General features: G+C 34.0%; 1 non-coding gene across 1 annotated transcript; it reads left to right on the top strand.

The window, feature by feature from the left end:
• The first annotated feature begins 24,403 nt into the window (after nucleotides 1–24,403).
• LOC148764090 (small nucleolar RNA R71) lies at nucleotides 24,404–24,510 on the top strand. The gene has a single exon (XR_016024913.1). It is a non-coding gene; the product is annotated as a small nucleolar RNA R71 (small nucleolar RNA).
• Nucleotides 24,511–27,430: the final 2,920 nt, after the last annotated feature.

Here is a 27,430-nt window from a genome sequence, read left to right as displayed (position 1 = left end):
TGGGCTCTTCGCATAAAATGAGAAAAAGTACCTGAAAAATTAAAAAAAAGAAAAGTCTAGATTAAAATTAAGAATGCTTGGTATTAATATTAACAAGAAAGAATTAAAAATCAATTCCTCGGCAATGGTGCGAAAAACTTGTTGTTCAATTTTTTACCCATGCAAGTGTACATATCGCAAAGATAATATAGAGATGAGTAAATTGTCTATCCCTCAAAGAATTGTTTTAATTCCTATTGTTAACTACTAAAATTAATACACCCTAATTTTATCTAAACAATTAAAATTAAAAAGAAAGATTTGAACTAATAAACTAATAATTAAAACTAAAATATCAGCAAAATTACTTCTAGTGATTACCAGACCCAAGATTATGATATCCCTCAATACTTTATTTGAATGTTGTCTCTCTCTCTTAACTCAGTTTATTAGAGTAAGTTGCTAACCTAGAGTCTTAAATTATTTACAAGTCTCTGTCAAGTTTCTCATAAAAATACCTTTCCCAATTAATTTACTCTATGTCTGTGCAAATTATATTGAAGAAAGATTCATTAAGTTTGTACTCTAATTTTGGCTACATATAGCTTATAGGTGTATGTCTACCCTATATGCAAATCAAACCACCTAATCAACTAAGTGCATTCGATCATACGCTATTCTATTCAAGGTTTACCTAAATCTACTTCGTCAAGGTTTAACCTAGGTTTTCAATTCAATCTAATTGGTGGACAGTCAACTAGAAGCATTAACAACAAAATAAAATAAACAACTTAAATTTATCTAACATAAGTAAAAGAGAGATAAATAATTCAGACTACATATTGAGTTCAATCATAATCTTAGATTAATGAATTAGTTCCCCATCAAGTCACACATCATCATTGAATAAAATTTAAACATTCAAATCAAACTAAGAAAAATAAGAAAATAACAAAAAGATAGAAAAACCCAAGAATTGTATTCTTGATCTCCAAATCTCCTTGAATCCTTCAAATTCTTCTTAGCTTCAATAACTTTGTGACTTGATTTTCAGTTATCAATCTAGTGTTTCGTTCTCCTATTTTTTTCTATCATCCGAAAGGTTGTTTTTATAGGGCTTTGAAGTTAGGCCAAGTTGGGTGAAGGAAGAAGTCAATTTCAGCTGGGATTTCCTCTTCAGACTATGTGGGTCGTAGCCTTGCCTAATTAATTAATAGAAATCGTAATTGCTTTAGGACTACTATAGTGCATCAACTTCAACAAGATTTTTGACCATCTTCCATGTCGAATTGGGCAAAATGGTACATAAAAGTTGTAGGTTTTTCTCTTATCTTTCCAATGGTCCAAGAATCCCTTCATTTGTAGCTCTGTAGAGAGAGTTATAGCTGAAATACCGAAACATGTGTAGTGAAAGTCTGCACCTCAAAATTGCTCTCCTTCTTTCACTAAAATTCTTCTTTCATCAAACACCTACAAAAGCACAAATAAGTCAATAACAACCTATCTTAACCACATTAACACCAAATTAAGCATAAAATTAATTAAGATTAGATTGACTCACCTAAAATAGCTAATTTAAAATAATTAAATCAAACCTACTAATTTCTATGCATTACTACAAGAACTAAGCTAAACTACTATTAAAATTAAGCTCAAATAACTTTATATCATCGAGTTATCAAATATTCAAATTACATGTTGAAATCAACCACAATTTTAGAAAGATAGTTTAGTCCATAATATCTAATAAAAACATTGTCCAAAGAAAATTAGCCATTAATCCAAGTCAAAGAAATTAAGAGAAAAACAAAAATAGAAAGAGAAACTAATAATTGAAGCTTTTTTTATCTAAATTCTCTCTCAAATTCTCTTGTTTTCTTTCTTTGTTTTGGCTCTTTTTCTCCAAAATAGTTGCTTGCCATTATCTTTTTTGAAACCTTTGAAAAAAGCCCTTTAAATAGGCTTTAAAAACCCCTAATTTCCAAAATCCCGACACAATTTTATTTATGGAAGTATGTCAAGTGCCGTGGTGCTGTGCTCACAAGTTTAGTATGATGCACCTTGGCCTTGTGGCACCGAGGCACCATTCTCTTTCACGCCACGGCCTTTAGCTCTCGGGTCTACTATGGGAACATCAATTCCACCAATGTCATAGCCTCATTCTCCTTAGCGTTGTGAGACTTTGGCCTTTGGTCATACTATGGTGCCTTGTTGCACCTTGACGTTATGGCTTTAGGCAATTCAAGGTTGTAGCCTTCACTTCCAAATGTTGCCTTGTATAGAAAATACAACAGTCCGGCCACCTCCAATGTGATTTTCTCTTCGATCTGTTCTGAACTAGGAAAAATGGGTAAATGAAAGTTGTAGCCTTATCCCATTAGCTTTTCACTATCTCAAGAATCACATCAATTGGACTACTGTAGTTCAATTTATACTCAAAACACTGTAGCATGTACAAATGAAGCCATCACCATACTTGTACGATTTTTCATCCAATAAACCTTTCTCATCAAATTTCCTACAAGAACAATAAAAAGAAATAAAAAATAATAATTCTTAAAGTAATTTAAATTAAAAATAACATAAAATTGAACTAAAATAACTTAAATTAAACTAATCAACATCTAACCAAACTTAACTAAGAAAAACACCTAAATACTAAAATCCGAACCTAAAATCTCAAAGACCTAGTTACTTAAGTCCCAAAATATTTCAAAATAACTCTATATGATAGAGTTATCGCACCCCTAAACTTAAGCTTTTGTTAGTTCACGAGCAAAACATAAACTAAGATGCAGTAACATAAATGAAGAAACCAACTTAACTAGATATAAATTGCAACAACTCAACAATCACCTTTAATATCTTCATAAGTTAATCTATATTCTCAACTCTAAGCAACACATAAATATTTTTCAAGTTCATGTTTCAATTCAAATGCAAGCTCATCGTCAAGTGGATTTTTGTGTGTGTGTGTGTAATCTTTTCACTAAAAATATTATACAATTTAGATAAGTTTATACGCATGCAAAATTCAAATTAGTTTTGGAATTCCAAAAGTTTGCTTTTCATCTTTCTCTTCACTAATGTAGACTAATACCGTGTCAAGGATCAATAAGACTTTATTAATCTTGTAATGTATGGCTAGGATCAAGATAGGATATGGAATAACACGTAGCTCAAATCTAAGCACATTGTCATTCTAAGACATATAAAGAGCTTTATTTTCCTTCACCAAATACATTTATTTTCATCAAATTTTTCTTTTGTTCAACACTTCATTCTTTTTTTCCCTTTTTATTTTTCTTTTTCTTAATATCACACCCCCAAACTTATTCTTTTATTGTGTAGTGAGATGAATACATACTTTTGAGCTTTTAAATCATTTTCATCTTTACTACCTTTTTCACTATCTAGCTCATTACACTTCCTATATTAACTTATGCACTTAGTAATGAGGGATGCAAAAATTAGAACTATTTATGTAAGGGTCTAGGTTACTAATTAAGTGTTTAAATGAAGAAAAGATAACATTAAGCTCAAAAGGGAATTCTAAGGATAAATATATAGTAAGGTTGGCTTAAAAGGCTTAAACAGTCCAAAAATGGCCTAAATCATTTTTTTAGCTACATATAGCCTAGGATTTTGCCTCAAAAGAGAATTAAACAAATTATAGAACTCAAGACATAATTCAAAAATTCAAATTCACATAAACCTTCTTTAGATATGTACAATGAACCTAAGCAAAAAACATAGTGCTTAAATTGTAGAATTACATCCTGACAATGAAGCTTAGCATAAGAATTTACATAATACTAAAAAAATATTCACATGTTTCAAATAATCAAGATAAGAATATAACTAAGTTCTCATCATTGGATAGGCAAATTGAAAGAAATTGGCACAATTAAATCTAGCTCAATTTTCTAAAACATGCAACAAATTAAGTGATAAATAACTTAACTAAACTTAAGAGCTAAAACTGTAACGACCCCTCCTTGGTCGCTACCGACATCCGAGACTTCCGAGAGAGACCCGCTAAGTCCCAAACAAGCCTTTAATAGAAATTCCTGTTAGTTCATCATACTTGTTCACCCAATCATATTATCACTTTAAACCATGTGCTCTCATGACATAATTTGAACAATGGACACGATAAATCAACTTACCCTTAATCCATATAATCATAAGTATATAGATTGAAATCCAAAATCTCCAATTTAATATTTGTATCAAGACTAATATGCCTTTTACATATTAATAGACAGAATGCAACGACTCGACTTCTAGCAGCGGAGTGACACAAAATGGAAGGCTAAGAGGTGTCAATACCTACGTTGCCGTAAATCTCGGTGTGCTATACGATGCACTTGAGCGAACTACTTATCTGCAAAAGGAAATACGGGGGTGAGTCTCACAGACTCAGTGATCATAGACTCTGTGAGTAGGGTGTGGATGGAAAACAAGCATACAACAGATAAGTTTGAACACTAAAAATACATGATTATATAAACAATTTAACTAAAGGAGAGGATGTGTGCCTTATATGTAAAATCAAGAATTTTTTTATGCATTGCAATCATTTCAAGCAGTATACCAAATCAAGGTAGGTAAAAGTTTCCACATCGAAACAGATTAATAACCTTATTCAAATCAAACCATTTCAAGTATTACATTAAAACCAGTGTACGTAAAAGATTTCTACCATAGAAATCATTTGACGTTTTACCCGGATCAAATTAGTAGAATCGCACAAGCTCCCGCGAAATAAAAAATTAATCAAGCTTATATGCAAATCACAAATCGCCTCGTATGCGAGGAGTTAAATCCATATCATTGTATAAAGAGGGGAGCTACAGAAAATCTTGTAGTTTTTCACCATACGTAGAAATACGACCCAAAGAGATGCGACTATCGAGTAGGAAATAGAAATAAAACTCGTGGTCCCACTACCACGTAATAATATATGGGAGCATCGCTTCCACTAGATTCCCACATGCCATGGAAGTCTCAACAATGTTGGCTGACATTGAAAAAATCAAACGGTCACAACCGCGAATATCACTTATGGCCTAGCCACATATAACAACTCATGGCCTTGCCACGTATATCACAGACCATGGCCCCCGCCATGTCTAACAGCCCGTCGACGACCCAAAGGTTTTCTAGCTAGAGCTCACTTGTGCACAAGGGTCACACTTAACCGAAGTGACAGCCGACCTACTCTCGAATCTCCAGATTTGATAATACCATTTGAAAGCCAAATCGGGTTTTCGAAGGATCATTTCAAATCATTTTCAAAATATTGATCAAGTAACGTACTAAAACCCTTCTTCGTAAAACTTTGCAGCGTAAAACCTTTTACATGAGGTTTGAGAGTCAAATCAGCATGGTGTATATGAAATTCATTCATGAATGCACACCACACAAACTATAAGGCACATTTCAAATAGAAATCGCATTGAAAAGCTTGTTTCTCGGCTTTAAAATCTTTTTCGTATATAGCTTATATATATATAAATAATCAAAGCATTTTTAAACATTTTCGTATTCACAAAATACCTAGGATTCTACTAGCTCATGCTTTCCACAAGTTTGCGTTCAAAGTAAACCATGCGTATATATATATATAGGTACGAGAATTTTTAAAATGGACACCCCCTACTCATTTTACGATAACGGGATACGACGCCATTATCAACTCGGATGCATATCTAGTTGTTTTTACTAGCTGGTCGCTCGTCACTTCCTCTGGCATGCCTCCACAACACACTTCCTTTACTTTTTCACTTCCTAACAACAATCCAAATTCAATATTTTTAGTGCATAGCATTCTCACTCCTCTTTCTCATTCAATCATAAATCTCTATCCAACTAATTTACATCTTGTCATCTTTTTAGTAAGATTACTTTTATCATTTGCTTGCGTAATTCTTTAGATTATAAGTACTGACAACTTATTTATGACTCTAGCACACATATTAATCTTTTCCAATAATATTTATCAAGTTCAACTATCATTCCCACACCGATAACCTCACATATGGCAGCAATTGTAAATCTACTTTCATCAAGCATTTTCTAAGTTTACATTCACCACAATTTACACTCACAAGCTGCCACCAAGCATAACATCAATATTCATTCATGCTCACCAACATTCATAACCTTTTGAACCTTTCACAACAACACACAACCACACAATACATTGTTCCAAGCTTTAAACTATCAGATTAACATTACACATTGCATGCCTTACCTTTGTCATGAATTTGACCTTGCAAGCAACTTCAAGGCTCTTCTAATGTTCCACCCACCAAGCTACCAACAATTGCACAATTATTCTTCACAATATTAAACTAAACATAGGCCTCAAACTGTAGAGTCAAGCTTACCACTTTTCTCTCACCTTAAATCCATTAGACACCCATGGGTTTGGTGGCTTGCATGTCACCAAATGGTCTCCAACCAATTTGATCTTTGTTGCCACAAGACATTTCCCTTAGTCACTACCCTCCACGGCTTCTCTCTTGAGTATTGAAGGCTCATTGAGTTGTGAATCAACTCAACTCTTCAAGATGAGGGAGGGAATCTCACGAGTTCTCTTGGTTTTGGGCAAACCGTTTCCTTTCTTTTCCTTTGTCTCTTTTCTTTCTTTTTCTTCTTCCTCTTGGGTTGGAAACTCTCCAAGGCTTTCTTTCCCTTCTTTTTCTTCTTCAAATGGCCGACCTTTACTCTCACCAAGGCTTATTCCTCATGTTTCTTTTACTTTTCAATTTCTTTATTACATTGCCATTCATTTAAACCAATCACCATGCATGCATTCCTTTTCTTTTCATTTCCTTTGGCCAACTTTCAAAACCAATTACAATTCATGCACCCATTTCCTTTCTAATTTCATTTGGCCATTTTGCCATCCAATGGTGCTTCATGCACCGATTTCCTTTCTTTTGCATTGGCCCAAAATCTATCTTCATTCTCTCTCCATATGCCACTTCACTCTCTCATCCTTACTTCATTTCTTTATTCCACCAATCATATTTCATGCACAACTTAACCTTATATTTTATTTGGTCTTCTTATTAAATCATTTAGGTCACATGTACATCACATCTTTCTTTCCTTACTTAGCCACCTTATGCTCCAATCCCATTTCATGCAAAAATAGATTTAGCTTTATTTTTCATTTCACTTCACATGGTGGGGGCCTCACATGTCCCCCACTAACTTCCTCCTGTTTGGCATGCTATCATTTGCATGTAATAGTAAATTTTGCATGCAATTTCCATCATTCCACATAATTTAACTTCCCTTGGTTAGTCAATTTCCACTTAGCTTCAAAGTGTGATATTGCACATAAGTCCTCAACTTTTCTTTATTTACCATTTGTCCCACCAAACTTTTTATCGTTTACAATTTGGTCCCCAATCGTCTCTTTTAACTCCAATTTCTTCCTATCTTTCTTCCTTTACATGTATACAATTAAAATATATAATTTGCACTTCGCCAACATGTCATTATAATATTTAAATATTTACTTACCTGCTCTTGCTCTATTTAATAAAGGCACGCGGGCCCCACTTACGTCGTTTTTCTCTGAAATTCTCTCATTCTTCTCCTCCCCCACTTAGATGAGTTGTATAATCCTCTTTCATAACTAATCTCGACGTAAGATAAAATATTAATATTTTAATATTATTTTATTAATAAAATATTATCTTATTCCAGAATTCTCCACTTGTCTCCTCGGGTCTCAAAACATCTTATTATGGCCCGATTCACTTCCAATTCACCTTTTAACTTGCTAATTCATCCTTGACAAAATATTATTATTTAATTATTATTTCTTCGCGTGCAGAATATTTTACTCTTGAATATTCCTTGCACCCTTCACCGCTCTTTAGCACTTAAATTCGTATCAATTAATCCTTCATCTTATTGATATGGTTACATTGACTACTTTATGGGGGTATGGGGTATTACAGTCTCCCCCACTTAAATAGAATTCGTCCCCGAATTCACGTCAACATTGGGTCATTAATCTCACTCTATGATCTTATTTCATTCCTTCCTTTATAGGGAATTTTGATTTATCCACCTCACTTACTTTCAGTTCAACTAGAACACTTCACTTATGTCTGTTATCATTTTTTGAAATCAAGTAGGTGATACCCTTCATAATCGTTTTCTCTCATTATTAAGATGCCGAATATGTCGTTACCTCCATCTCATTCATACCATTTTCGATCACATATTATACTTACTTATGTATACCTAATCACCATCTTATTACTTCATTTATTGTCAAGCTTCTCGACATTCATTCATTCATCTTATCCCCATACACCATCACGTAGCTTATAACATTATAAACATGTCATATTCATTTATGTACGTATTCTTAACGTTAAGGGAGATTAAAGCCTTCAATTATTCCTACACACTTCACGTTTATCTTGGTTCTAGGTGATTCAAATCTTCTTAGTTTTTCTGTTACATTGAGCATTCAAAGATTCATGCTTTTACATCATTCTTAATTCAATGCAGTTCAATCATGTAGAAGGCAACTCACTTGTAAATCTCTATCTTTAATTGTACTTCATTCATTCACCATCAAATTCGTTTCATTAATTCTAGTCCTTCATGCCTTAAAATATATATCATTGTTATGGCTTAGAACTTTTGGAACATCTTTGACAAAATCAGATTTTATCTTTCTTAGTCAATTTCTCTAAATATTCACATTATAATACTATCACCACTTATTCTTCATCCATTGCACTATTGCCGCATAGAGAATTTAGCATAATAATGAAATAACACTTTATTTACTTTTACATCTTGATCATATTATTTCATCTTGACTATTATTCCGGAATTCTCTTTATATCCATATAGCTTAATTTCTATTGGTATTTCTTATCATTGTACCATTTATGCAACTCATCAAGCATATTTTGTTCAAATCTCAAATCACTAAGAATAATTCTTCACTTTAATCGGTTACATAAGCGACTCCACATATGCATATATACATTCCTTTAAATGTCAACATTCGTTACCATATGTAGGAACCCTTGCCAACTATATTCGGATTGAATTCCCTCTTTGCTTTTCTCAATTTCAACATTACTAATTTAACCTTCCATTACATTTTCAAAGTTCATATTTAATCCACGAACATTAAAGTATAATCAATTTCCACATTACTCTTTGGACCTTTAAGTTATCATTCAGCTTACATTCTACAATAGTTTATCTCTCATATAATCCATATGAATTCATATTATGCCTATGCATAACTTCACGTACTTTACAGACTTAAGCTTTTCTCTTATCACTTCCCATTATATACATAAATTTCGTTATACCATGTATCCTTGCATGACATTGTCATTAACCACATTTCCATACACAAATACTATTTCCATCCAATTATAATTCGGTATCCGTGTGTGCTGTACAATCTTATTGATCCTTCAAGATTCATATTTACTTGATCACTGCATCTTATGCAATATCACAATTCCCAAAAGTCATCTTCATTCCTCAATTACCCACCTTAAGTTTATGTCTCACATCACGTGTCCACGTAACCCATACTTTAGCCATTAAGCTCCTTGACAATTCCAAGTACCACATTTTCTTATCATGCATATAAAATATTTTGAAGTACTATTAACCATCATTCTTGGCACTTGTAGTTTGGTGTATTCTTTTCAAGATTCTTATGCATTTCCGATCACTTAGTTACTTATTGTCCATTAATCCTTTAAGTACATTCAATCCAAAAGCATGCACTTATCATTGGAGAGATTTGAATGTATTCTCATTTATTCATACCTCAATTTATATTCATAGGGTTCTAGTATGCCACATAATTGGCCTTGTCTTGTTACTAATCTTTTCTTTCAACTAAATTAGAATAAGATTATAAATCCTCTCAACAAGACTACAAATTAACTCATTTGTTATGCCAATCTCATAATCCTTCACAATTTGCTCACTTGGTATTGGCATCCTTTTATTTCTTAAGATTCATCTTTAGTCAACTTAATGTTCCTCTTGATTCTGCACATCGTAGCTTATCTCAATAACTTTCCATCTTCCCTTTTTACTTACATGTCACTATGTATAGGCCAATAAAGAAACTTTTCAATTCATGTATCATTCTCCAAATCATTTAAATCCCACAAAACAATGTTCAATATCAAGGTCAATGACCCAAATTCAACTTGTAAATTTATTCCCATACTTCCCACACCTTGCTCATGCGTCCAATACATGAAATGTCCCTAGAGCCGTGGCACTAGACAGTTGGCGTTGAGGCAGTACAACTGCTGAAAATTTCTTCGACAAGGAAGTTCTCCTACCTTTAAAGTTACTACGTTAATCCTTCTCAACCATATGGCTTTCCTTTAAGCCCTTACCACAATTTCCATAACCATTTATATTCTCTTACTTATCACATACTCTAGGCCCAACCAATATCTTTAAACTTATGTTATCTCTTAACACTTGTTATCAATCAAATAAGTCTCACTTAACGACATCCTTCCCATATGGTATGATGAATTCTCAATTACATACTACCACACATAATTATTCACCATTTCTAATATTCCACACTTCCTTGATATTAGAAACTTATTACCTTTCTTGTCTTGCAACTCATATAGTTAAACCATTTCAACTTAAAATTATCATGAAATTTGTCTATCTTGATCATTCTCCTTATGCTCACCTTATTATTAATGCAAGAATTTATTCTTCCCTTATTTTCATAATCACTTCCAATAATGTATATTATGTCAATTATCATCACACAGTATCATGGCACTATGTGCCTCCATTCCATCATCATTCATACTCCACAAGAAATACTTAAGAGATTTACTAACTTTTACCAATGCTAATCCCATTCAACAATGCATGACGAATTTCTAACACTCAACCAAATCATTAAACTAACTACCACATAACCAGTTCAAATCACATGAAATTAACCATATCTTAAATTCTCCAAACACATAATTTACAACCATAATTTAGTTCAACTACATCATCATAGTCTCATAATCCTACAATTTCCTTTAGCCCATATGATTTCAAGAGAATCACTGCTGTCCGAGCTTGTACTCGTGGATGAATCATCACCCAAATCATCCTTGTCCTCTTGAGGATCCTCCTCATTTACGTTATTCCAAGCTTGCTGTTCCTTCAAGTATTCCTTCCTACTCACAAGTGCAGCACCTCTTCCATAACTAGGAGGAAAGTCTCGGACAGCAGATACCTTCCTAGGATGATACTTCCCAATGGCTATTTCTTTCACTTCCTTGTTGTTCATTTTTGTAAGATCGATTCCATCACGCGCCATCTTTTCAAGGCTTCTCCAACTCCTAAATATGATTTCACCTCTCAGGGGAACCCAATCCAATCGACGGGTTAATTGTTACATTTTCACCCTCTAGCACATAACGACTTCGAGCAGTGGAGTCCATTGATCCCTTTTCAGCACTAGGGGAACCTTTCCTTTTTTTCCCACTACTGCTTATGTTGTGTCGCAAGGGCACCTCAAAACTTGTACACAAATATGTGTCAATTCTTGACCTTTTACATACTAAGGCAAAGGTAGGCTTTTAGATGAATAAGAGTTTATGCAGCCTCCTTTCCTTGATTCGTGTTGCACACCCATAAACCAAGGACAGGACTCTACACTAAGTTTAACAACTCTGTTAACAGACACAGGAAATCCTAGGACTCTGATACCAAGTCTGTAACGACCCTTCCTTGGTCACTACTGGCGTTCGAGATTTCCGAGAGAGACCTGCCAAGTCTTGAACAAGCCTTTAATAGAAATTCTCGTTAGCTTATCATACTTGTTTACCCAATCATATTATCACTTTAAACCATGTGCTCTTGTGACATAATTTGAAAAATGGACACGATAAATCAATTGACCCTTAATCCATATAACCATAAGTATATACATTGAAATCCAAAATCTCCAATTTAGTATTTGTATCAAGACTAATATCCCTTTTACATATTATAGACAAAACGCAATGACTCGACTTTTAGTAGTGGAGTGACTCAGAATGGAAGGTTAAGAGGTGTCAATACCTATGTTGCCATAAATCTTGGTGTGCTATACGATGCACTTGAGCGAACTACTTATCTGCAAAAAGAAATAAAGGGGTGAGTCTCACAGACTTACTGATCATAGACTCCGTGAGTAAGGTGTAGATGGAAAACAAGCGTACAACAGATAAGTTTGAACATTAAAAATACATGATTATATAAACAATTTAACTAAAGGAGAGGATGTGTGCCTTATATGTAAAACCGAGAATTTTCTTATGGATTGCAATCATTTCAAGCAATATACCAAATCAGGGTAGGTAAAAGTTTCCACATTGACATAGATTAATAACCTTATTCAAATCAAACCATTTCAAGTATTACATTAAAACCAGTGTACGTAAAAGATTTCTACCATCGAAATCATTTAACGTTCTACCTTAATCAAATTAGTAGAATCGCGCAAGCTACCGCGAAATCAAATATTAATCAAGCTTATACTGTGAGACCCTGTCAAGCTCGATTAAAAGACGATATTGTATCGAGTGGTACAACTAAGTTAAATCGAGCCTTGAACTAGTTCAAATAGAAATTCTAAGAGGAATTTGAAAATTCTAAAACCCACAGAATGGCTTAGAATAGTGATTCGGAGTTCAAGGTCCAGTTTGGAGTCAATCAGGAAAATTGACCGATTAGGGACAAAACGGTCATTTTACCATTTGATGATAAAATGGAGATTTTTAGCCAAGACTTGATCACATTTGACCAAGAATAATTATATGAAATATAATTATGATTATTGGAGTATAAATGATGTTTAGCAGTGAAAAATTGTGATTCTTAGTATTTTTGGAGCATAAGGGTAAAATGATAATTTTGCCACTAGAGGACTAAACGAGAATTTTTATACAATGATTTTTGCCCCATTTGGTTAATATTGATCAATATTAGTGTTATTTGAGGTTGAAAAGTAGAAATAATGTGATTCCGGTACATTTCAGAGTATAGGGGCAAAATCGTAATTTTTTGCTCCGAGGGCAAACCGGTAAATTTTTTGCCCCAGCACTTGTCAAGACCAATGGATTTTAATTATGGTAGGATTGGATAAGTACCAGAATATTTGTGGTGGAAAATTAAGAAGAAAAAGTCAAAAAGTTAAAAAATTGAGCCAATAAGCATGTGTCACGTGGCATGCTTGATTATTTTATTATTTTCTATAGAAATCAGCCCATTAAATCCCCAATTCTCTCACCATATTCTGCCTAGGCAACCAGCAACAAGAACAAAGGAAGAACAAAGGGAAAAACAAGAAAACCTAGGTGAAAATTCAAAGAAAAAGTGAAGAAATCAAGGAAACAAGCTAGATAAGTTAAAATTTCTTTAATTCTCCTTGATACCTAGCTTACCCATGCTTTTGTTCTTGATTTCCATGGTTGAATATTGAGTTATCATGATGAATTCAATTCTGAAAAATGGGTATGAAAGAGGAATTATTGTTGGAATAATTTGATTTTAGACTATGTTAGTGTTTAGGGATAGTTAAGCATGGTTATGAACAAAAACACAAGAAATATTCAATTTCTTTAGGGTTCCTTGTTGGTCAAACCATGAGGGTTGAATATCAATGGGGGATTGTTTTTATTTCAAGGAAAATGGCTTGGAAAATGATGAATTAAGGTGAAACGGTTATGTAGAAAAATTTTCAATGCTAGTGCACCAAATGACCGAATTTTTCTATAAGGAACTGTGAGGGTTCTAATGCTGAATTTGGCTTTATTTAAATGGTATGTGGTAAATTAAGGTATTAGAGGAGAAATGGATTAATTTGGAGTGAAATTGGACACATTGGCCAATTTATCAGATGAAAAATTGACTTAGGCCAATACCAGGTCTAGATGGCTACCTGTGCATTTTTCATTTTATATCATATATATATCGAGCCTGAAATAGCTTATGACTGTTAGACACAATTTAATTGTAATATGTGTCATGGATTATGGCTAGGTGGTGAGCCATTGGATACGGGTAAAGGACTGTACCCGCGGGCTGAAAATATGAGTATTTTTACTCCTAATACCGGTGAGTGGACTTGCATTTCAAACTTGTTTTGGGGAATATGAAAGATTCTATCCAACTTGTCTTAGAAAATGTACCTTGGGAACAAGCTTTTAGTACAATGATTATATATTGTGAAAATGTGCTATACAATGGTTTATGTGTTATCACAATATGATAAAATGCATGATATGCATTGGATGCTTCTTTGCATGTTGATTTGGACCCGGCTATGTGCTAGTAGGAGTGCACATAAGCCGTTGCTGACTTGGCTATATGCGCATAAGCCGTTGCATATGAGATGATGATGATGGGATGGTGTGCATGATGATGATGAGGGGATGGTGTGCATGTTGATGATGGGTATATGGTTGTAAATGCAAATATGTAAGCATTTGTTTTGTTGAAATTTGAAAGTTTACATGTGTTACATGTTGCTATTGTTATTTTAGCAGGATGACTTGTTTTAAGGGAAAAAAGAGACTTTTTCCTTGATGTTCTAGTTCTCGCTGCAGCGAGAATGAAGTTCGCTACAGTGAGAAACTTTCTGTCGATTTTGCTAACTTGTGGGTTTTTGCCATATTTTCCATTTCTTTGGTACCATAGTTGAGCATGGATTTTTGTAAAGTGATTTACTCATGTGGGGTTTACATGAGGGGTTTAAAGGAGCTAAAACAATTGCATGGTTTTGAGAAAATGAATGCATCATGATTTCGATAAACATTCCTTATGGTATGCTTGTTCCCTTCTTGTTCACTCACTGAGTATTGTACTCACGTTTTATAAAAATTCATGTTTTCAGATCAGCTGACTGTTGGACCCTAGATCGAGGAGTCCCCGTAGTGCATCTCCTGGGTATGTGTCTGGCATTCGATAGTAATCCCTTTTATTGTAAATGTCTCCGCTGGAAGTCATGGGTCCTTTTGTATTGTGAATACAATCTAACAATATAAATATGTGTATGCAATGTAAATTGCTAAATACATGACTGGTATAGTGCATGTATATTATTATCGATAATGCCATTGTGTTTTGGCTATGTTCACACCCAGGAAAAGGTGTGTGTGTGTACGCATGATATGATAAATTTGTTAAGCAAAGGTAAATGGATAGGCTTGCTTGGGCTTAGTGAACTATGCTCATTGAGCTCATGCACCTGTCATGGCTCGGGAAATTGGGTGGTGACATATACGCAAATCACAAATCACCTCGTATGTGAGGAGTTAAATCCATATCATCGTATAAACAGGGGAGCTACAAAAAATCTTATAGTTTTTCACCATGCGTAGAAATACGAGTTTGAAAACCCAAAGAGATGCCACTCTTGAGTAGGAAATAGAAATAAAACTCGTGGTCCTACTACCACGTAATAAGATCCTAGAACATCGCTTCCACTAGATTCCCACATGCCATGGTAGTCTCAATGATATTGGCTGACATCGGAGAAATCAAGCAGTCGAAACCGCAAATATCAATTGTGGCCTAGCCACATATAACAACTCGTGGCCTTGCCACAAATATCACAGACCATGGGCCCCGCCATGTCTAACAGCCCATCGGCGACCCAAAGGTTCTCTAGCTAGAGCTTACTTGTGCACAAAGGTCACACTTAACTGAAGTGATAGCCGGCCTATTCTCGAATCTCTCGGTTTGATAAAACCATTAAAAAGCCAAATCGGGTTTTTGAAAGATCATTTCAAATCATTTTCAAAATACCGATCAAGTAGCGTACTAAAACCCCTTTTCATAAAACTTTGCAATGTAAAACCTTTTACATGAGATTTGAGAGTCAAATCAGCATGGTGTATACGAAATTCATTCATGAATGCACACCACACAAACTATAAGGCACATTTCTGATAGAAATCGCATTGAAAAGCTTGTTTCCCGACTTTAAAATCCTTTTTGTCTATAGCTTATATATATATACATAATTAAAGCATTTTCAAACATTTTTGTATTCACAAAATATGCAACGACCTCTCCTTGGTTGCTGCCAGCGTCCAAGACTTCTGGAAAAGACCCGCCAAGTCTTGAACAAGCTTGTCTAGAATTTACTCGTTAATCCACTATATTCAATCACCATATAATATTGATACTTTCATATACTAAATTGAACCATAAATATAAAAATCAATACAAACTTTTTCCTTTTATTCGTAAGTATATGCATTAGAATCTATAATCTCCAAATTAATGCTTATATAAAAATTTAGAATTCGTTTACAACTTAATAAATAAAATGCTACGACTTGACCTCTAATAGCGGAGTGACTTGGAATAAATTGCTAGGAGATGCCTTTACCTATTCACGGTGGACCGAACGCATCAATGACTACACGCTAAGCTAATCCCTATCTATAAAAGGGGAAATAAAGGGGTGTGAGTCTCATAGACTCAGTGATAATCATCGACTCGACGAGTAGAGCGTAGATGGGAAACAAGCAAATGGCAGATCAGTTGAATATAAAAATGCAAGATTATAAAAGCAACTCGTTTTAAACGAGGGTTTGTGCCTTATATAAAAATCGAGAATTTCTTATAAAGTATAAATAATCGAGGTAATAAAATTTTTGGCATCAAAATATATTTATAATCATTTTCGAATCAAATCAATAAAATTTAGCAAGCTCCCGCGAAACCAAATAATATTTAAAACCATGCCCAAATCATAACTCACCCCATATGCGAGAAATTACATATTCATTTCATAGATAAACATATAGGGGAGCTGCGAAAATCCGTTTAATTCTATTTTCACCATGTAGAGAAATATAATTCATAATATTAAAACTTATTTCAACTTATATAAAACCATTACATTTTTGTCAAAAATAAACAACATGGCTTATGACTTTCTTAGAAACCTGGCTTGTGCCAAAATCATTCTCATACTCGGTTGTCAAGGATACCTTGGACTGGGGCTATCCCAACCGAGTCCGCCAAGGCTGTTAAAAAGTCATGTACGTATAAATCATATTTTTATTTTGAAAACATAGTCGTTCCTTGGCGTTGGCTGAGTCACCCTCACGTGGTGGTTTGGCGTGAAGTGAACTCTAAAGTTGTACCTCGGGAGTTACCCTACACATCTCCCCAATCGAGGTAAGAATATAACGGGGTTATCGTGCCTCTCTAATAGGCTGGTCCACGGAACCCGCCCACTGCAGCAAGCTAAACCCACCATATGATAAAATTTGCAATAGCATGACATGGCAATTATTTTATTTTACAGCCTCTCAAGGCAAATCAACAGTTCATACATTTTCAGCATATTTACCAATCCAGCCAATCATGCCCACATTATCATAAGCTATTCGATTCAAAATACAATTTATAACACAACAAGTAGCAGTCTCCAATTACTCTTGAATTTCTTGGTTAAAATGAAATCATCTGTTAAAAGAATTCAAATTTGATCTTCAAGGGGATATTTTAAATCTTTCTCAAAATATCGGTCCCCACATCATGTTAAAACTCTCTTTCGTACAATGTTCATTGTAAATATTTGCATGATATTTTGTATCAAAATAGCATGGTGAATATGTAATAAATTTCATGAATGCACACCACACAAACAATAAGGCACAATTTCCTTTGATGTAAATCTTTTCGAAAAGCTTGTTTTCCGGTTTAAAACACTTTACGTCTAATATATATATATATATATATTTCAAATGATTTCTAAAAATAACTTACACCCACAATTCCTTAAAATTCTATCAACGCATGCTTTCCATAAATTTTGCACTTCATGTAAAATATACGTACATGTATATATTTATGAAATTTTTAAAATTGACACCCCCTACTCACCTTATAATAGTGGGATATTACTTCACTATTGATTTGTACGCGTATATAATTATTCTTATTTGTCGGTCACATACTTCGTTCGGCACGCCTCCACAACAAACTTTCCTAGCAACAATTTAAACTCAGTATACTTAATCACATATTTGTATGGGTAGCAACTTAATTAAAAATTCCTTAAGCAGCTTGCATATTTTTCATCCAAAATATGCACAATATTAAACTACCTATAACCCTTAAATATAACATTAACTTACCATTGGGCCTTTTTCATTTCTTTATGACCTTTGGGCCCGCCCCTTTCATGGGCTTTTCCAATTTTTCCTATTTGGGCTAAGCCCATTTATCTCCTATTGGGCCATGCCAATTTTTATTTTCTACTTGGGCCATGCCCTTTTTTTTTTCTCTCATCCACGTTTTTCCTTCTTCTTCTCGGCTTGGTAGATTTTTCTCTCTTTTTCAGCCGAGCGTTCCTTTTTTTTTTTTTCTTCTCCTTGGCTCATTTTCTTCCTCCTCCGGTGGCAGCACTTTCAGCTCTCTTTTCCTCAAAAATTTGGTAGCACCAAGCTGCCTTTTCTCCCTCAAATTGGCAGCACAACGTTGTCCTTCAATGGCAGTAGCAAATTTCCAATAGCAAATTCACACAATTTCAGCAACAAAAACCTTAATTTTCAGCACCAAAATCAGCCATAAAAACCTCAAAAATTCCTGCAATTAACCTAAAAAAAAAATCAGCTTTCTTACCTCAAAGTTTTCGGCTTTTTCTTCCTCCAAAAATTGTAACAAAATGCTCTCTTTTCCTCCCTCAAAGTGCAGCAAAATCGTGCCAAGAAAATAGCAAAATTTTTGTTCCTTTTTTCTTTCTTTTCTTTTGCTTGGCTTTTGGTTCTTTCTTTCCTCTTCATAACCGACTTCTCTCTTCTATCTCCTTTCTTCTCAAATGGTCGACTGTTTCTCTTTTTCTTCTTTCCTTTATTCTTCTTCAACTTTGACCGACCACTTTTTCTAGATTTTTCTCCTATCTTTTTTTTTTTTCATTCTTTTTTTCCTTTGATTTTTGTATGGCCGGCCATGCACCTTAGAATTCTTTGGTTTGACTTTTCAACATCTTTTCTTCATTATTTTATCATCCATTTTATTTTCATAATATTTTTATTTCTTCAAAATAATAAAATTTACATATTATGCCTTAACTTCATTTTATTTAATACACCTCCCTCAAATTTTCATATTTTAAAATTAATTCTTCTGACACGTGTAAAAATTCTAATTTCCTTCTATCTTCCTTTTCTTACACGTGTATAATCAAAATATCGAGATCACATTTCAAAACAGTGTCATCATAATATTTAAATATTTACTTACCCGCGTTAGCTCGATTTAATAAAATCACGCTGACACGATTATCGTCGTTTTCCTTCAAAATTCTTCTTTACTTCTTCTCCCCCACTTAAATTAGTCATATTTCAGTTTTCATGACTAATTCCGACAACATATAAAATATTAATATTTTAATATTATTTTATTAAATAAAATATTATTTTATTTCAAAATTTTTCACTTACCTTCTTTGGTCCCGAAACATATCATTACATCTCGGTTTACTTCTGAATCATCCTTTAGCTTACTAATTCCTCTCCAACGAAAATATTATTATTTAATTATTGTTTCTGCACGCGCGAAGCATTTTATTCTTGAACGCTCATTTCATCCTTTGTCACTCTTTAGCATGCCAATTCACATCAAATGATCATTCGTTTGATCAATAAGGTCTTATTTGTGTCCAACGAGTGTGCGGGGTATTACAAAATACCTAGGATTCTAGCAGCTCATGCTTTCCATAAGTTTGCATTCAAAGTAAACCATACGTATATATATAGGTATGTGAATTTTTAAAATGGACACCCCTTACTCACTTTATGATAACGGGATATGACGTTGCTATCGATTCGGATGCGTATCTAGTTGTTTCTCCTGGCCGATCGCTCATCACTTCCTTTGGCACACCACCACAGCACACTTCCTTTACTTTTGCACTTCCTAACAACAATCCAAATTCAATATTTTTAATGCATATCATTCTCACTTCTCTTTCTCATTCAATCATAAATCCTCATCCAACTAATTTACATTTTGTCTTATTTTTACTAAGATTAGTTACTAATCTTTTCCAATAATATTTATCAAGTTCTACTATCATTCCCACACTAATAACCTCACATATGGCCGCAATTGTAAATCTACTTTCATCAAGCATTTTTTAAGTTTACATTCACCATAATTTACACTCACATGCTGCCACCAAGCTTAACATCAATATTCATTCATGCTCACCAACATTCATAACCTTTTGAACCTTTCACAACAACACACATCCAAACAATACATTGTTCCAAGCTTTAAACTATCACATTAACATTACACATTGCATGCCTTACCTTTGTGATGAATTTGACCTTGCATGCAACCTCAAGGCTCTTCCAATGTTCCACCCACCAAGTTGCCAACAATTGCACAATTATTCTGCACAATATTAAACTAACCATAGGCCTCAAAATGTAGTGTCAAGCTTACACTTTTCTCTCACCTTAAATCCATTAGACACCCATGGGTTTGGTGGCTTACATGTCACCAAATGGTCTCCAACCAAGTTAATCTTTGCTGCAACAAGACATTTCCCTTAGTCACCAACTCAGTTTCAAAGATTACTCTAGCTAAAAACAAGAATCCTTACCATTCCTTACTTAAACCACCAAAATCGAGTTTTATTCCTCCATTGACACTCCACGGCTTCTCTTTTGAGTATTGAAGGCTCCTTGAGTGGTGAATCAACTCAACTCTTCAAAATGAGGGAGGGAATCTCACGGGTCCTCTTGGTTTTGGGCAAACCTATGCCTTTCCTTTCCTTTCTCTCATTTCTTTCTTTTTCTTCTTCCTCTCGGGTGGAAACTCTCCAAGGCTTTCTTTCCCTTCTTTTTCTTCTTCAAATGGCTAGCCTTTACTCTCACCAAGGCTTATTCCTCATGTTTCTTTTACTTTTTAATTTCTTTATTACGTTGCCACTTATTTAAAACAATCACCATGCTTGCATTCTTTTTCTTTTCATTTGCTTTGGCTAACTTTCAAAACCAATTAAAATTCATGCACCCATTTCCTTTTTAATTTCATTTGGCCATTTTGCCACCCAATGGTGCTTCATGCACCAGTTTCCTTCCTTGTGCATTGGCCCAAAATCTATCTTCATTCTCTCTCCATCCGCCACCTCACTCTCTTATCCTTCCTTACTTCATTTCTTTATTCCACCAATCATATTTCATGCACAACTTAGCCTTATATTTTATTTGGTATTCTTATTAAATCATTTAGGGCACATGTACATCACATCTTTCTTTCTTTACTAAGCCATTTTATGCTCCAATCCCATTTCATGCAAAATAGATTTAGCTTTATTTTTCTTTTCACTTCACATGGTGGGGGCCCGCATGTCCCCCACTAACTTCTTCCTTTTTGGCATGCTATCATTTGCATGTAATAGTGAATTTTGCATGCAATTTCCATCATTCCACATAATTTAACTTCCCTTGGTTAGTCAATTTCCACTTACCTTGAAAGTGTGATAATTGCACAAAAGTCCTCAATTTTTCTTTATTTACCATTTGTCCCACCAAACTATTCATCCTTTACAATTTGGTCCCCAATCATCTCTTTTAACTCTAATTCTTCCTATCTATCTTCCTTTACATGTATACAATTAAAATATATAATTTGCACTTCGCCAACATGTCACTATAATATTTAAATATTTACTTACCTGCTCTTACTTTATTTAATAAAGGCACGTGAGCCCCATTTATGTCGTTCTTCTTCGAAATTCTCTCGTTCTTCTCCTCCCCCACTTAGATTAGCCGTATAATCCTCCTTCATGACTAATCTCAACATTAGATAAAATTTTAATATTTTAATATTATTTTATTAATAAAATATTATTTTATTCCAAAATTCTCTACTTGTCTCCTCAGGTCTCAAAACGTCTTATTATGGCCCCGATTCTCTTCCAATTCACCTTTTAACTTTCTAATTCATCCTCGACAAAATATTATTATTTAATTGTTATATCCTCGCGTGCAGAATATTTTACTCTTGAATATTCCTTTCACTCTTCACCACTCTTTAGCACATAAATTCGTGTCAATTAATCCTTTATCTTATCGATACGGTTACATTGACTACTTTACGGGGGTACAGGGTGTTACAAAAATCATAAATGTACAATAAAGAAAATAAAGCTAAAAAAATTGAAAATTCCCACCAAACTTAAAATCAACATTGTCTTAAATGTTAAAAAGTCAAGAAGAAAAGTTAAGAATACTCCCTTGGATAATAATGATCCTCTAATTTTCTTCTTCATCCTCATTATATCCCAAGTTGTTGGGAATATCCGTTAAGGTGACGAAAATCTAAATAAGAAAAAGAACAAAAATAAAGTAATGGTAAAATCTAAAAAAAATAACTTCAAATAAAAAGAATAAAAGTTTCAAAAACTTAGGTTGCCTAGCAAGAAGTGCTTCTTTATAGTCACTAGCTTGACTATGGCACCCTTTTTTTCACTTCTTCATCCATAGAGTAATGCTTGAGACTTTATTTATTAACCTTGAATGCTCCGGTAAGCATACTAAAAATCTTAATAAGGCCATAAAACAAAACCTTTACAACTTTAAAGTTTTTCCACCAATATTGTTGAAGTTGCCATGGTAAAAGATGAAGGCATGAACTAGAGAGTACTACTTGCTGTCCAACCTCAAAATAAAGACAATTGGGAGGTGGTGGAAGATGCTTCTCATGTGACTACTTGGTTTTGATATGTGGAAATGGTGACTTTAACTCAAAGGTTGGTGCTTGCTCACTTCTAGGTGGAGATATAGGCTTACCCTTGCCCGTATCAACTAAATCCACTATATATAAACTATTTGTAGAGGTAAGATGCTTAACTGTAGTGCAAATATTGAATTTGACTACCGCCTCTCTAACTTTAAAAGTTATCTTGCCTTTTTCACATCAATGATTGCGCTTGCAGTAACCAAGAATGATTATCCCAAGATTAAAGGAATTTCCACATCCTCTTCTATCTCAAGCACAATGAAATCCACCAGAATGTAGAGAAGCCTAACTTTAACCAACACATCTTTTATAATCCCAACAGGGTACCTGATTTTTCTATCTACTAATTGTAAGGTAACTGTAATAGGCTAAATAAATTCAAGTTTCCTAGCAATAAACAAAGGCATTATTGAAACACTAGCACCTAAATCACACAAAGCTTTAGAAGTTTTAAAACTACCAATAATGCAAGGAATAGAAAACCTCCCTAGACCCTTAAGCTTTGGTGGAAGCTTATTTTGGATTATAGCAATACACTTCTCAATATGTGCAACTGTCTCAAACTCTTTTAATTTCCTTTTTTTAGTTAAGATGTCTTTTAAAAACTTCACATAGCTTGGTATGTTTTCCAAAGTTTCAGCAAAAGGGATGTTGATGCGAAGCTTTTTAAATACTTCTAAGAACTTCTGGAATTGGTGATCAAGATTTTGTTTTTAAAGCATTGAGGAAAAAGTGGTGGTGGGTTTGCCTTTATATCCTTCCCTTGAATTGGCTTGTCAACATTCTCAACTACCATCTCATTCTTAGCTGACTTATCTTGATCTTTAATCTACTTGTTACTAATTCTAATTGTGTTTCCACTCTTAAGATTGATAGCATTACATTGTTCATTACCTTCCTTCCTAGGATTAACTTCTATGTCACTAGGTAAGGTACCTTGAGGCTTAGTATTGATAGTGTTGGCAAGCTGTCCAACTTGAGTCTCAAGATTTCTCAACTAGGCTGCCTGACTATGAATGAGGGAGTCGATCTTAGCCATAAAATGCATAAGTAACTCCTTCATAGATGGTTTTTTTTTTCTAGCATAGGAGGTCATGCTTGAGGTTAAAATCTTAGAAGAAAATTAGGCCTTAGAGTTGATGAAAAATCTTAATTGTTGCTCCAAGAAAAAATTTGGATGATTCCTCCACCTGGGATTAAAGGTGTTGGAATATAGGTTATTCTATTGCCTATGCCCAACAAATTAAATTGTCTTTATACTTCTTGAACACTGATTATTTGCATGCCCATCTCCACAATACTCATAAACTACAAAAGGACTCTGGATTGAGTTAGCACTAAAAGAATCAAATTTTTTAGTTAGAATTGCTACATGTTTTATAAATGTCGAAATGGCATCCATCTCATGAATTCTAGTTACTCTCATATGCATTGATTGTTCTGAGCGCCATTGGTAATTGTTTGATGCCATCTCACCCAATAGGTCGTATGCCTCATCAATTGACTTTGCCATGAGAGCTTTTCTAGCAATGGCATCAGTAGTGGTTCGCATTTGACCACTCAATCCATTGTAGAACATTTGCACTTGAACCACTTTGGAAGACCATGATGAGGGCAACACCTAAGTAAATCTTTGTATCTTTCCCAGGTCTCGTACAATGATTTAGTATCTAGCTACATGAATGATGTGATTTCATTGCTCATTTTCGCTGTCTTGGCCAAAAGAAAGAATTTGGCAAGGAATTTTTGAGCAAGGTCATCCCATGTTATAATGGAGCTGGTAGGAAACGAGTTCAGCCACACCTTAGCTTTGTCCCTTTATGAAAAGGGGAAGAGTCTCAAATGGATTACATCATCTGTGACTCCATTGTGTTTAAAGGTGTCACATATCTCTAAAATATTCGAGATGTGGGCATTTGGATCATCATTTGGAAGCCCCCAAGTTGTACAAAAGTTTGGATCATAATAATGATGGCCGGCTTAATCTCAAAATTGTTGACTTGAATTGTCAACCTTTGAATGCTTAAGGGAAGCTCTTGTACCAATGGAACAACATAATCCCTTAGGCAATGATTCTCTTACACTATTGACTCTTGGATTTGCTGCTCACCATATTGATCAGCCATTATATTAGTCTGAGCAAAACTTTGTTGATTTTCTCATTGAAGTTTTTAGAGTATTCTCTCAAACTTTAGATCACAAGATATAATCTCAAAGATTTTTCTCTAGTCATACAATGACAAAACGAACTAGAAAAACAAAGAAAGAAAAACTTGAATTAAGACCAATCTATTGAAGTTTAATTTTAGCAAAATAAATAGGAAACACAAATCCCCGACAATGGTGCCAAAAACTTGTTATAGATTTAGTACTTGCAAGTAAACATATCGAATAAGTAATATAGACAGTAAGTTCGTAATCATATCCTATAGGGGTTTGCTCCTAATTGTTCATTAAATACTCAAATTATGACAAATCAATCTTATTCAAGTATCTCGATTTTGTAAACAATTAATTAAAACTAAGTTTAATAAGAGAACTAAACTAATTAACGAAAACTAAAAATCCACTAGAGAAAAGCAATAGATTAAAACCTAGGATTATGGGTTTATTCAACATTTCATTTGACATCGGTTTCTCTCAATATTTACATTCATGGGTAGTTTTGCTAACCTAGAATCCAAACCTATGCACAAGTCTCTGTCAAGATGCTTGGATAAATACCTAACTTAATTGGATCACTATATACGTATAGTAATCTATTAAATAAGGTTCATTATGCTAGTGTTCTAATTTGGCTATGTATGAAATTTATGCATAAATCTATCATAATTGCGAATCGAATCACTTAAGTGACGTAAACATACACTATTCAAACCTTAATCCATCTCAAATCTAACTATCAAGATTTATTTAGATTCACAAATCATTCAATTGTTGGCTAGACAATTAAAAGTATTACGAAGAAATTTGAATAAATAAAACTACATTCATTCATAGTAAATAAAAGAGAAATATATTCAAACTACATGTTGAAATCTATCACAATACTAGAAAGATAGTTTAGCTCATAATATCTAATAGAAACATTGTCTAAAGAAAATTAGCCCTTAATCCAAGTCAAAGAAATTAAAAGAAAAACAAAAGTAAAGAGAGAAACTAATAATTGAAGCTTTTCGATATCAATTCTCTCTCAAATTCTCTTGCTTTCTTGTTTTGTTTTTAGCTCATTTTCTCTAGAATAGTTGCTTGTTGTCCTCTTATTTGAAACCTTTGAAAAAGGCCCTTTAAATAGGCTCTTAAAACCCTTAATTTCCAAAATCTTGACACAATTTTATTTATGTAAGTATATCAGGCATTGTGGCCCAACTCTCCTTGGTTCCATGACCCCATGATCATGGGTTCAGTATGATGCCCCTTGGCCTTGTGGCACTGCGACACCACTCTCTTTAGCACTACGACCTTGAGCTTTCGAGTTTACTATAGGAACATCAATTCCACCAGCACCGTGGCCTCATTCTCCTTAATGCCATGGTTCTTTGACCTTTATTCATACTATGGTGCCTTGATGGACCTTGGCACCACAGCCTTCAGCAATTCAAGGTTGTGGCCTTCATTTCCAAACACTACATTGTGTAGAAACTGCAGCAGTCCAGCCACTTCTAATGCGATTTGCTCCTTGTTCTGATCTAAACTAGGTAAAGTGATAAACATGAAAGTTGTAGCCATATCTCTTATCTTTCCATTGGTTTAAGAATCACATCAATTGGATTACTGTAGTTCATATTATTCTTAAAACACTACATCATATATGAATGAAGTCATCACCATACTTACACAATTTTTCATCCAATAAACCTTTCTCATCAAATTTCCTACAAGAACAGTAAGAGAAGCCAACAATAACTACACTTAAAGTAATTTAAAATAAAATAACATAAAATTGAACTAAAATAACTTAAATTAAAGTAATTAACATGTAATCAAACTTAACTAAGAAAAACACTAAAATACTAAAATCCGAACATAAAATCTCAAAGACCTAGTTGCTTAAGTCTTCAAAATGTGTCAAAATAACTCTATGTAATAGAGTTATCACTCATAAGCTTCATATGCTAGACTCGTGTGTCGATTATAGCCCTCGAGTTTTGATCGTGACAATCTTGGTACTAGAGCCTAGGTTAGAGAGTCCTAGGCTTTCATGTTTGTTAACGGAGTGTTGGGATAATTGTAGAGTCTTGTCTTTGGATTGTGACGGCTACACAAGTCGAGGACAGTAAGCTACTTGAATTCCCATGTTAGTAAGTCAACCTACTTTGAGTTTCGTGTTTAGATTTGATTGGTGTTGCTACTATTCGAGTAAGGATACTACTTGTGAGACCTTGACCTCTATAGGCTTGTAACTAGGCATAGACGCAATAACACCGACTAGGGGTAGTTTCATCATTTCCCCTAGTAAGCCCCTAAAAGTAAGTTTTAAACAATATTAAGGCCTAAGTAGGCTTAAGGCATAAATGAATGATGAAATACGGGTAAAATGATGAAGAAAATATAAATAATGATGATTCCCAAGGTAAGGGCAAAATGGTCATTTTTCTTCTCGAGTCAAAATTTTTAAGTTTTCATG

Source organism: Theobroma cacao, chromosome 2, assembly GCF_053813885.1.
Source record: "Theobroma cacao isolate CCN51 chromosome 2, ASM5381388v1, whole genome shotgun sequence".
Lineage (NCBI taxonomy): Eukaryota > Viridiplantae > Streptophyta > Magnoliopsida > Malvales > Malvaceae > Theobroma > Theobroma cacao.
Note: the sequence above shows the minus strand (reverse complement) of the source record. Positions and strands in the feature narration are given on the sequence as shown.